At 37.5% G+C, this 11,907-nt stretch overlaps 1 protein-coding gene across 3 annotated transcripts in view; it reads left to right on the top strand.

Moving 5' to 3' along the window:
• Nucleotides 1-11,907, top strand: part of AGMO (alkylglycerol monooxygenase) — a 195,274-nt gene that overhangs the window by 121,911 nt on the left and 61,456 nt on the right. The window lies entirely within an intron of this gene.

Raw genomic sequence — 11,907 nt, 5'->3', positions numbered from 1 at the left:
AAACTGCTAAGACAGGCCACACTTTTCCCTTCAGGCCAAGGTGCAGTCTTCTTTGAAAGGAGACTTAGAAATTGGTGGCCATAAAGTATACAGTCAAATGTAGCATTATTACTGCTGGGGGAGAGAAAAATAAAATAAAATGCATATTCAAATATTAGCCAGGTCAACAGCAGGATGAAAGAAAATGACAGTGGGAAGACTTGGTAGACCATCTCCAGCCCATTCAGGGCACAGCTGGTTCAAAGAAGTTGCTTCTGTGATTCCATTCCTGCTATATTATTAAATAAATATATTACAGGAAATGAGAGAAGAGCCTTGGGTTTAGAGAGCTTTACCTGCATAGCTTGTATTACATCCTTCGAGCCCAGCAGTCCTGATTTCTGAAGTATATAGTCATGTCTTTGCAGACAGATTATCTCTTTATAATTTGGAGACAAGGTTGAAGAACCATGGTTGTATATACTGTAGGCACGTGCTTATTTTATTTCTCAGTGTTCATGAGTTCCTGAATTGCTGATTTAAGCCTTAATGTAGTTTTGGGTTGGTGTTTTGTCCCAAAGTACAGAGGAAATGTTGCTTTTGTTCTTATTCATTATCTTAAGTTTTCCCCCTTCAAATTTTTTGAAGTAGTCAAAACTGCAGTTTCGACTAATGTTGTATTTATGCCAGGTAAGAATGCTGTATGACTTTTCTTCACCATTTCCCTATTACAGTTAATTCAGTCCATCTTACTGAAACCAAAAAGCTATTGCCATACACCTCTTAAATTATTCTCAAGCTGCCAGCTGTGCCATTTGGCTTTGATCCTTTCTTTCATGGTAATTGTCATGCTGAAATGTAAGACTAAAATATGCTGCCCAAAAATGCCACTTTTTCATATTTTGGAAGATATTTATCTTCATGAAATTTCTGCAGATTGTACATGCTATTAATAGTCTTCTCTATGTGCTATTGCTGCCATCAAGTGTAATTATACAATTATGCATGGTAACTGCTCACGTACTGTACCTTTTAAGGAATGCCAGCTCTCTGGAGCTCATTCTCATACAGCGTTTTCATATCGCTTAGCTTAAAAATAATGCTTAGCATTACATGAAACACATGAAACACTTCATTGTTTTATTTTAATGGGAGCTTAAAAATTGAAAAATTCTGGTTGTATATGCACTTTGAAGTAAGTTGCTGAGTGGAAGAATAAATCGCTTTGTTATTAGATGAAATTTGGTAGTTCAGTGACTTGCTTTCCTGTTTCGGTTTGCTCTTACCGTTAAGATAACAGAGAAAAAATGTAGCATCATCAATGTAAATAAATCCCCCCTTTAATGCAAACAAATATATTCTCCTTACAAATGTTATTACATTCTAAGATAAACATCTCTAAAATATTTTCCTTGCCAGTCAGGTTTAAAAATAAATGCTTTCCAGGTATGATTTTTTTTTCTCTCTGTTTCAAACCATTGAGAGGGAAAAGCACTTTTCTGCTGTTAATTTAGTGCTTTAGAGATATTACTCTTACTGTTTGGATGTTTTTGACACTTGCTGTATTGAAGAGGTCCTGAAACACAGAATCATAGAATCATTAGGGTTGGAAAAGATCTCCAAGATCATCTGGTCCAACAGTCAACCTACTACCAATGTCACCCACTAAACCATGTCCCTAAGTACCACATCCAACCTTTCCTTAAACACCCCCAAGGACGATGACTCCACCACTTCTCTGGGCAACCTGTCTCAATCCCTGACTATTTCTGAGAAGAAATGTCTCCTAATTTCCAACCTAAGCCTCCCCTGGCTGTTCCCTCTAGTCCTATCACTAGTTATCTGTGAGAAGAGGCTGGCTCCCAGCTCCCCACACCTTCCTTTCAGGTAGTTGCAGAGAGCAATAAGGTCTCCCCTGAGCCTCCTCTTCTCCAGACTAAACAACCCCAGTTCCCTCAGCTGCTCCTCACAGGACTTGTGTTCCAGGCCCTTCACCAGCTTCGTAGCCCTTCTCTGGACATGCTCCAGGGCCTCAATTTCCTTCTTGTACTGAGGGGCCCAAAACTGACCACAGTACTCAAGGTGCGGCCTCACCAGAGGCCAAGAGTACAAGGGGACGATCACCTTCCTGGTCCTGCTGGATACACTATTCCTGATACAAGCCAGGATGCCGTTGGCCTTCTTGGCCACCTGGGCACACTGCCAGCTCATGTTCAGACGAGCATCAGTCAGCACCCCCAGATCCTTTTCCTCTGCAGATCTTTCCAGCCACTCTCCCCCAAGCCTGTAGCGTTGCATAGGGCTGTTGTGGCCAAAGTGCGGGACCTGGCACTTAGCTGTGTTGAACCTAATCCCATTGGCCTGTGCCCATCGATCCAACCTGTCCAGGTCCCTCTGCAGGGCCTTCCTACCCTCTAGCAGCTCGACACTTCCCCCCAACTTGTTTTCTGCAAACTTACTGAGGGTGCACTTAATTCCTTCATCCAAATCATCAATAAATTGAAGATCTTGCTGCCCCTTCACTCTACATCAGCAAATCAGTATTTTAATGCACTAATGAAAGACTGGGCTGCAAGTGGCTATACTTCATCAATACTACCAGTGTTTGCCAAAGGGACTAAGACAATTTTTTTCAGGAGCATTCTGGGCAGGCATTAATGAGGTATAGCAATTCTGTTTGCTAAGATGTTTATACTGGAGATATGAGAAGACAAGGGTTTGGATGAGAATCCTGTATGTGTGAATGAATAAGAGTAATTATCTCAGGTATATTGTTTAGAAAGAATCTGCACATCTGGATGTGGTGATCTCAGGAGGGATGGAAATCAAGATGGGCAGACAAACAGTGATGATATCTGGTTTATAGGGAAAGAAGGAGGGAAAACTTATTTGAAAGCAGAGGATATAAATCATTTCAATTATATGTAACCTAATCTGACTATCAGACACAAATATCAGGAAGGCTGCAATGTAGTTTGAAGGGTTTAGAAGGGAAGAGTCTTGGCAAAGAGAGTAGAATATGCATGGAGATGATAGAGTTTGTGTTGGAGGTAATATTATCTAGAGGATTACAAAAGCAAAACAGGGACATAGCTTGCACAAAAAAAAAAAAAAAAAAGGTGTATCTAAGCCACATATAATGGCAGAAAAAACGGTGTACCTACTGAGCATAATGGTATGAAATGGACTTTTATAGATTTATACAAGATCTAAACAATAGATATTTTGAATAAAAGAAAAAACAAACAATTTATTTGAAGAAAAAGTCCAGGTATACAATAGATATTAATAGATTTATTCTTGCTGAATTTGCTGTAATGTGACTTATTTACTTACCTATTTTGGAGCACGTGAAAATGAAATTTCCTGGCAACTGGGACCAAATGTGATCCCTGATCATGCTGCAATAGATTGCTCTAATACTACAAACTATTGCTATTGTCAGAAATAATCAGCTGAGGATTTATGTGTGGCATAATTATTCTTCAGCCAGCACTGTCTCTGGAAAAGCCAGAATAAATTGAAGTAGTGGTGAGAATACAGTAAACAATGCTGATGACAAATTAATAGCCAGAAGATTTAGAGATCAGGGTGCCAAAAAGGAGTTAAATCTTTGCCATTAGCTGTCCTGCCTGGTATACGCTAGAATATATAGATGCTGACATATATATAGAATACAAATATATAGTATATATAGTCTGGGCAAAACTTAATTTCTTATCTCTCTACACACATGCTTGTACACATACATATACATAGAGGAGGGGAAAAACTGTCTCTATGAAAGAATATATGAACAATAAAGAAAGGTTTCAGGAGAGAGCTTAAAATAACTGGATTGCTAGTGAGACATGAGGAAACTGGGACTCTTATGGGAGGAGGGGAGAAAATGAAGCTGTGTGAAAGGATGTAATAAAAAGAAAGGAAAGGAGAAAGCAGTACGGTTTGTCAGGTAAATGGGAAAATGTTATGGGAAAAACTATTGCTAAATTGTATTGCTATGGCATTTTTAGAAGTCAGACATCAATAGCTATTCACAGGATTGTTCTCACATTGTTCTAATAGGAGAAATTTGGCAAATCTTTGGTGAAAATTAAATCTACACAAAATGCTTAAGGAGTTTCTTAACAGCAAATTTGGTGTAGTTTTTAAAAAGAGCATTCTGAAGGGAGTTTATCTGATTTGGTGTTTCTTCTAAATGAGAGAGAATGAAAGTGTAAAAAGAATTATAGGCAAACATTTATGGTGAAAGTAAATGTTACACGCTACTTCTAAACTGTATTTTATTTTATTTTATTTTTCCCCCCTCAAGGATCTATGCCTGGGTGAATGGTTCTAAAGTTTCACTGTGAACAAGTGTAGAGATAGTGTGTATGTGTATGCATTAATTTAATATATGCATGTGCTTTCAGAAGTAGAAGACATCATACATAGATTAGATTCCATAACTTAGATCTCAAAAGATCATAGAACCCAGCTGAAATCACAGAATGGTTTGGGTTGGAAGGGACTTTAAAGATCATCTAGTTCTAATCTCTCTCCCATGGGTAGGGACACCTGCCACTAGACTACGTTGCCCAAAGCCACATCCATCCTGGCCTTGAACACTTCTAGGGATGGGGCTTCTACACCTTCTCTCAGCAACCTGTTCTAGTGCCTCACCACCCTCACAGTAAATAATTTCTTCCTAATATCTAATCTAAATCTACCCTCTTTTAGTTTAAAGCCATTCTCCCTTGTCTTATGCCTACACTCCCTGACAAAGAGTCCCACCCCAGCTTTCCTGCAGGCCCCCTTTAGGTACTGGAAGGCCGCAATGAGGTCTCCCTGGAGCCTTCTGTTCTCCAGGCTGAACAATCCCAGCTCCCTCAGCATGTGTTCGTAGAAGAGGTGCTCCAGCCCTCTGATCATCTTTGTGGCCCTGCTCTGGCCTCATTTCATGTCCTTCTTGTGCTAGGGGCCCCAGAGCTGAATGCAGTAGTCTAGGTGGGGACGTCATGAGAGCAGAGGAGAGGGAGAGAATCACATCCCTCAATCTGCTGGCCATGCTTCTTTTGATGCAGCCCAGGATATGGTTGGCTTTCTGGGCTGCAAGTGCGTGTTGCTGGCTCATGTCGAGCTTCTCATCAACCCCCTAGGTCCTTCTCCTCAGGGCTACTTTCAATCCATTCTCCACACAGAGAGATTATTTGTGTTTGGGATTGTCCCAGCCTAGATGCAGAACCTTGCTTGCACTTGGCCTTGTTGAACCTCATGAGGTTTGCACAGGCCCACCTCTTAAGCCTGTCAAGGTCCCTCTGGATTATCTGGAACCTCATTTCTGGAACCTGAAATGATTATCTTCATGAAAAGCAGTGCAGCAGGAAGACTTCTAGATCATGATAATAAAACTTGCATGTGATATTACTATTTTTAAATAGCCATAGTACTGACTTTGTCTGTTAGAGAAAAACATAACTTGGAAATATTTGCATCTGACAGTGATCTATTTTAAGTAAAAGAGGAATATTGTTTAGCTGCTAGTGAGAAGTGTGAATATTGTGATTGGCTGCTACACCAAAACTAGCAGACAGGTAATATGTGGAGAGCAAATGAATTGCTACTGTGTAAGCTTAAAACTGTAGATGCAAAAGCTAAAATAATATTTACCTATACATGGTATAATGAATCTTTATTGGCAACTGGTATTCACAGACTATTTGAAAGGTGGTATTGGCCAGACACAAGTTATTTGGCAGAGATCTTGCCTAGTATATATTTGCAGAGCCTGTCTGTATAAGGATGCTGGCAGGTTTACCCTGATTTCTATTCCAGGTGACAAATTTCTGTCCAAGCATTTGAGTGATCAAATATTTTCCACTGGAATCTGGGCACTGTAAAATTTCTGAAGCTGAGTAGAAAAATTGCAGGATTTGCTTAAACTATAATAGCCTCTGCATACCAGTGTGATGGCAAAATATTTCCACTTGGACAACACCAGGGTGAACTGTGCTGAATTGAATTAAACATTTTTCTGGAAGACTGATGGTATTTTGTTGCCACTTGTCAATGGCATCTTCTCTTAACCTAGAAGTTGTGATCACTGTACTCTTCAGTTAATTTCTCAGTGAAAATTAAGCAACAGCAACGGAAAGTAGTGGTGCACTAACTTTTTCTACTAAAGCAAAGTTGGTCCAAACCAGATGAAAGCTATACCATAACCACATTAGCTTATTTTTTTCCTATGCAAAGCCAATTAAGAAATAGAACAGTTTCCATTAGTTTATTTGTCTTTCCTGGAGCAATTACAATTGCTAAACTTTCCTAAACTATACAAATGTGGAGTCTCCCCTTGTGACAGGTTGTTTAAATTTATAACTAAAGCTAGCATTTCCATCTCCAATAAAAGCCAAACAGACATTTAATTATGGTGCGTGACATTTCTGACTAAAATAGAGCCAACAGAGCCTGTCAGACAGCCCTCATTGTTCATGAATTTTGAACAAATTGGGGATCTGTGAATTTATAGCCAGGTTTTTCTCTAGTATTGTTTAAAATAGCACACATGGAAAACACGCCATGGGTGTGTTGTAATTCAGCTTTAATGATGTAACACTTGGTTTCAGTCAGTTGTTGGAGGATTGCAGTAACACTGGTTTAGTGCTTCAGACATTGCATGTTCCTTAGCAATTATAGTCCAGCTTTCAATAATGGCTGTTGGCGGGATATCCACAAGTGAAGTCATAGCAATTTTGAAAAAGAGCTAATAAAAATACACCTGCCTTGTAGTGGAAAATGAGCCTTTAATATCTTGACTTTGAAGTTGAGAGAAGCCCACAGCATTAACTAACAGATACCAGTATTATGATGCAGTAATCCATTCCCCCAGGGGAAGTCAGGGATTGAAGTATGAAAGACTGGTATTTTCTGGTCACATATTTTTTAGTCACCATAACATCATAAAGGAAGAATGGGAATAATGAGATGATAATAAAAACTGGAAAGGGGTGTTAGCTGTAAAGTTAGGAATATGCAAAGCAATCACAGGCTGTAATTCAGTGATGCTACAATTTAAGTGATATATAATGAGTCAGTTGTTAGTTTTAATAACAATTCCTTACTTAAATGCATCCAAATCCACTGTTGTTAGAATGGAATATTAAATGTTAGAAAGAAATATGGAATATTAAAATATAAATTAATAAAAAAGTTTTTTTCATGCTACTTCTCATCTTACTATTCTATTCTGTTTCTATTCTGGATCAGTTTAACTTTCAATAACATTTTTCTTAGCCACTGAGTATTGGCAGCCATTAATAAACCTGAGTTGGTTTTCTTCACCAAAAGATCTAGGGTGGATTCATTTTGTTCTTTTGTTAATTTTTCTTTCATATTCTCTCCTGATATACTTCATATGTTTTGACTTTTTCATTTTAGGAAGCATGTGTAATTTTAGCCTTGTGGCACATATACTCAAGTTATGCATCTTTCTAAGACAGAATATAATGCAGTAGCTATATACAGTCATAAACTTCTGTTTGGAAGAAGTGTAACAAAATATATTTTCAATAAAAATGGTGGGGAAAAAAATCAACCTCTTTAACTACTTCTAGAATAGGAACTTAGAGGATCCATTCCAGCCTATTGCTAAATTAGTGACTAAGCAAATGATAGAATCTTTCTTTCTCTTATTTTAACTGAATAGAAAGTGCATCCAAGAATACCCATGCTATAATGCATTTATTTGGTATGATTACTGTATTTGTAAAGAGCTTCTACAATTACACTATGAATGGCCTTAAGCAATGGGAAGTTACAAGGTAGGAAGAAACACAGTTCCCTGTTTCTCTTCTGTATTCTACACAAAGCTCTAGATTTGACCTGTCACAGAGACAGCTTTGTTAGTCTTATTGTAGTGAACACTCCTGAAGAAACTGCAAGCCAGGAATGTATTGGAGCTCAGTTTAGGCTAACAGTTTTCTAGTGTGATACATTACACAGCTATTTTGCAGTCACTCCTGTTGCAATAAAGATCCAAACTGGGGGCAGGGTAGGAGTTGTGGGTATTAATACAAATGGCCCTCTAATCATAGCTGGAGGGGAAGAGAAAATAAAATAAGTGGTATGTTCCTAGCACAACAAGATTAATCTGGAGAACAAAACAAAACAAAAACAGAAATAAAAACAAAAACAACAACAACAAAAAAAGCAGAGCTACTTCCATACTAATAATTAGGTATAATATTTGAAAAGAAAAAAAAATTATTAAGAATTTTCTCTGAAACCCAAGGCAGCTCAGGAATCTGCAGAATACAAATCCGACAACTCAACCTGCAATCGCTGTGGTGTTAGAGGCTCTCTTTCTTAAAATAACCAAAATTTTATCTATATACCTTCAGGGCTGGATGTTGCTTCTCAGCCTCATCCTCACCCCCACCTTCATAGTAGGGTCCTCTAAATGTAGAGGTGAAAGATAAAGGGCGCTTAACCCCATGCTGGCCTGATCAAACACTCTTCCCTGCTAACACAGGAAGCAACATTCATCAAAGGGATATCACTTGAGTATGATCCTACAAAGACATGCACACATGCTTAACTTCACATTAATGGGACTATTTAGGTGCATGAAGTTAAGCATGTGTTTTGAATCTTTGCTGGATTGTAGTCTATATTTTCTTTTCCACTAACCTGAGCTCTTACACAAGGCAGTTACCTTACTGATCTGAAATGCGGAAAATGGTCTCTGTCTATGGAGAAGCTTTTATATGTTTGAATTCACTTACTTATCTCCCCTGCTCACCCTGTGTTTTTAACTTTATTATGTCTGTTGTTTCTATTTTTTTTTAGGGTTAATAAGACATTTTAAAAAAGTATCAAGTAACTCTTACAGACTTGTTACTTCTTCAGAGAAAGTATTTATGGAATTATTTTTCAAACAAAAAATCCAAATAAGTATTAATATTAAAAAACTATTAGGAATGGTACAAACTTGCACTACTTTTATATATATTATACAGTTTTTATACTAGTTCTCACTTGTAAGTCCTTACCTTCATCTTAATATTGCTATAACGTAACTAAAAGAACTATCTATTTAACCGATTTCTATTGTATCATTTTGGGAGTGAGGAAGGGGTTGGAAAAGTTGCTCTCCAGCATTCAGTTTAGTAAAAAGAATGCAAGAAAAAATGCTGAATCAGGACAAAAAAATCATTAGAGTCCAGAAATAGAAGGAAACATAGTAAGTTTTTCAGCTCCTACCATGTTCAGTTTCACAGCAAAATTTAAGTACACTTTGCATTCAGTGCTAGTCACTAAGATTTTGTTGTGCTGGGTAAACCAGATCTATCAGGAAGTGATCCGTCACACTTCTTGCAAACTTCATAGTACTGTCACTCTGTATTTTACTGCTGTTCTTTTCTTTGTAGAATTCAAGTGTGTAATTTGCATCATTGCTCTGAAAGCAAATTGCTATTGAGTCTTGACACCTGCCAGCACTGGTATTCATTTCAAGCTGTAAAACACTACTTTGAAATAAATTTGGGGAAACTCATTAAATGTTGTCAGCTGTATCATCCATACTAACAGAAAATAATGTAGCTAAATGTGTCTGGTTTCTATTTTCTATTCAAAAATGAACAAAGCTCCTTAAAACCTTTTTTTTCAATACTTTAGAAGTATTTTCTAAATCTAAATCCACTGATTTTTACCAGTTTTATGCGCATACTATTTTCCCCATTTGTTCTTATATCAGAAATATGTTCAGTTTCTGTTTTTATACTTATGAAGTTCAGCATCCAATTAAAGGATTAACTGGGCCAAATCTGACAAGAACTCTGAATGTTAAATTCCCCTAGACTCTGTTATTTCCAAATTCAGATGTAAACTAAATTTAACCATACTAACACAACACAGTGCTTAAAATCAGCAGAACCTGGATTTTGACCCTGGCAGTTGCTGGTTAACTCCCAAGGATTTCAGAGGTGTGGAGTGTAAATATCCAAGGAAATAATTTAGATCTAAGTGTAGGAATTGTATAAATGCGTATGATTGCTTCTTTACTCATTTCTAACAGCAATCTCCCTTGCCTTGTGGAGCAGATTTATCTTCTCCACCTTTAGGTTCACATTGTCTAAATAACTTTAGTGAATCTGGATTGAGATGTGTCATACGTCTTTTTCATGGGGGTAATTTTCATTATTAAAACAAAGGTGTTTGTAATCATGTATAATCAGCAGATGGTTTCAGCTGGGAAGTGTATATAAATTAGTACTAATTTACTGTGGTGTTGATAGATTTATTTTTCGAAAGATTGTAGGAAGAGCATGAGAGGAAGACAACCACTCATAAGCTCGATGTGCCCTTCATACTTGTGTTCCCACAAACCAGAATCACCAAATCTAGTTCAAGAAAATATTTTGATTTAAATTTTTTTATTTTTTTTTTTTCCCTGAGGGGAGCTAACTATGATGTAGTAATATTTGCCAGATAACTGAGATCATACAACTTTTTTCTTGAACCTCCACCAACTCCAATCATGCAGAGTTCAAACTTCTTGCCTTAATATTCAGGTCCCTTAAAATTCTGTGTGCCTCACTGCATGGAGTTAGTATCCCATTACCTCCTGTTTCATAAGGGAGTTCAATTTTGACCCTATGCCTGAGTGTTTGCATTTGAGTTCATTCTGTCCAGTCACTCCTTTCTTTCACTGAATTCATCTTTTAAATTATTACTTACTAATGCCTCCTTTAAATCCTTTCTCAGGATCTGCCTCTTCCAGAAGCAGTGTGTAAAGGGCTAGCCAAAAAGAAACCTATAGATAGGGCTAGTCAAAAAGAAACCTATAGATGGTTGCTGGCCTAAGGCATATATTAAAAGCAAAGCCAGCAATTGTCTCTAATCTGTATATTTGTTTGTCATTATATGTTGTAAGCTCATGCGGAAAAAAAAAAAAAGTGTATGACTTTTTATAATACTTATTGAAACCTTTATTTTTGCTGCAGAACTTGACTGTGGCAAAATAGTAAACTGATAGGTCTACCCAAAATGAATATATTAATAGTCATTGTTCTTGCTAAGTAGATGATTTTCAGCCAAAGATGCGTTAAAATTCTGTAAGGAGTAATCTGTGACCTCCATAACACTAGTCCCTCTCATAGATCATGCAGATGCTTTACTGTGGCTGAGAGGAAGTACTGAAAGCAGGTAAAAAGTAGAAGTTGCCCTGGAAGTCCTCAGGGAATCATTCAAACAATATTAGGTAGTATTCATATAATCATTTAGGTTGGAAAAGACCTTCAAGATCATCATGTTCAAGCATCAACCTGACCTACCGAGTCCCATCACTAATCATGTCCCTTAGTGCCAGATTATTGTTATAATGAAGTCTCTGAATTTCTGTTCTGTGAGAACAGAAATTGAAATTAGCAGGATGGAGCTGTTGGGAGGATGGAAGAGTCATAGATAACAGTTTGGGGGCACAGGCCTTTCAAGTGGAGAATAGTGGCCTCAAGCAGAGGCGTTAAGTCAGCATTCCCAGGCTGAAAAATCACCACTGAGACAAATTCAAGCTTCCTGCCCTAATGGAGACATCTGATGGAAATTTTGAGCAGGGAGTTGTACCATGATCTTATAAATAAGAACAGATTTTCTGAAGAGGGAATAATGCAGCTGTATACATTTACTGAGTCTTCTTTAGAGTGAAATGTCACAGTACTATTGATATTCTTTGCAAGTTCCTCTACCCAAAACTATTAGGGTGTAAGCAGTTTGATTACAGAATGATAGGAACCAAATCTGCCTTGTGGTATGTCTAGACAAGTGTCTTAACCCCTGTGTGAATAACTACTAGACACATTAAGGAAAAGAAATTCTATATTGGAAATCTACTAGTTAATAGCCTAGTGATTAAGCATTAAACAGATGGCAAAATAAGACAAAAGAATTTTG

Source organism: Anser brachyrhynchus, assembly GCF_964034855.1.
Source record: "Anser brachyrhynchus genome assembly, chromosome: 2".
Taxonomy (NCBI): Eukaryota; Metazoa; Chordata; class Aves; order Anseriformes; family Anatidae; genus Anser; species Anser brachyrhynchus.
This window is presented reverse-complemented; position numbering and strand designations above follow the sequence as displayed.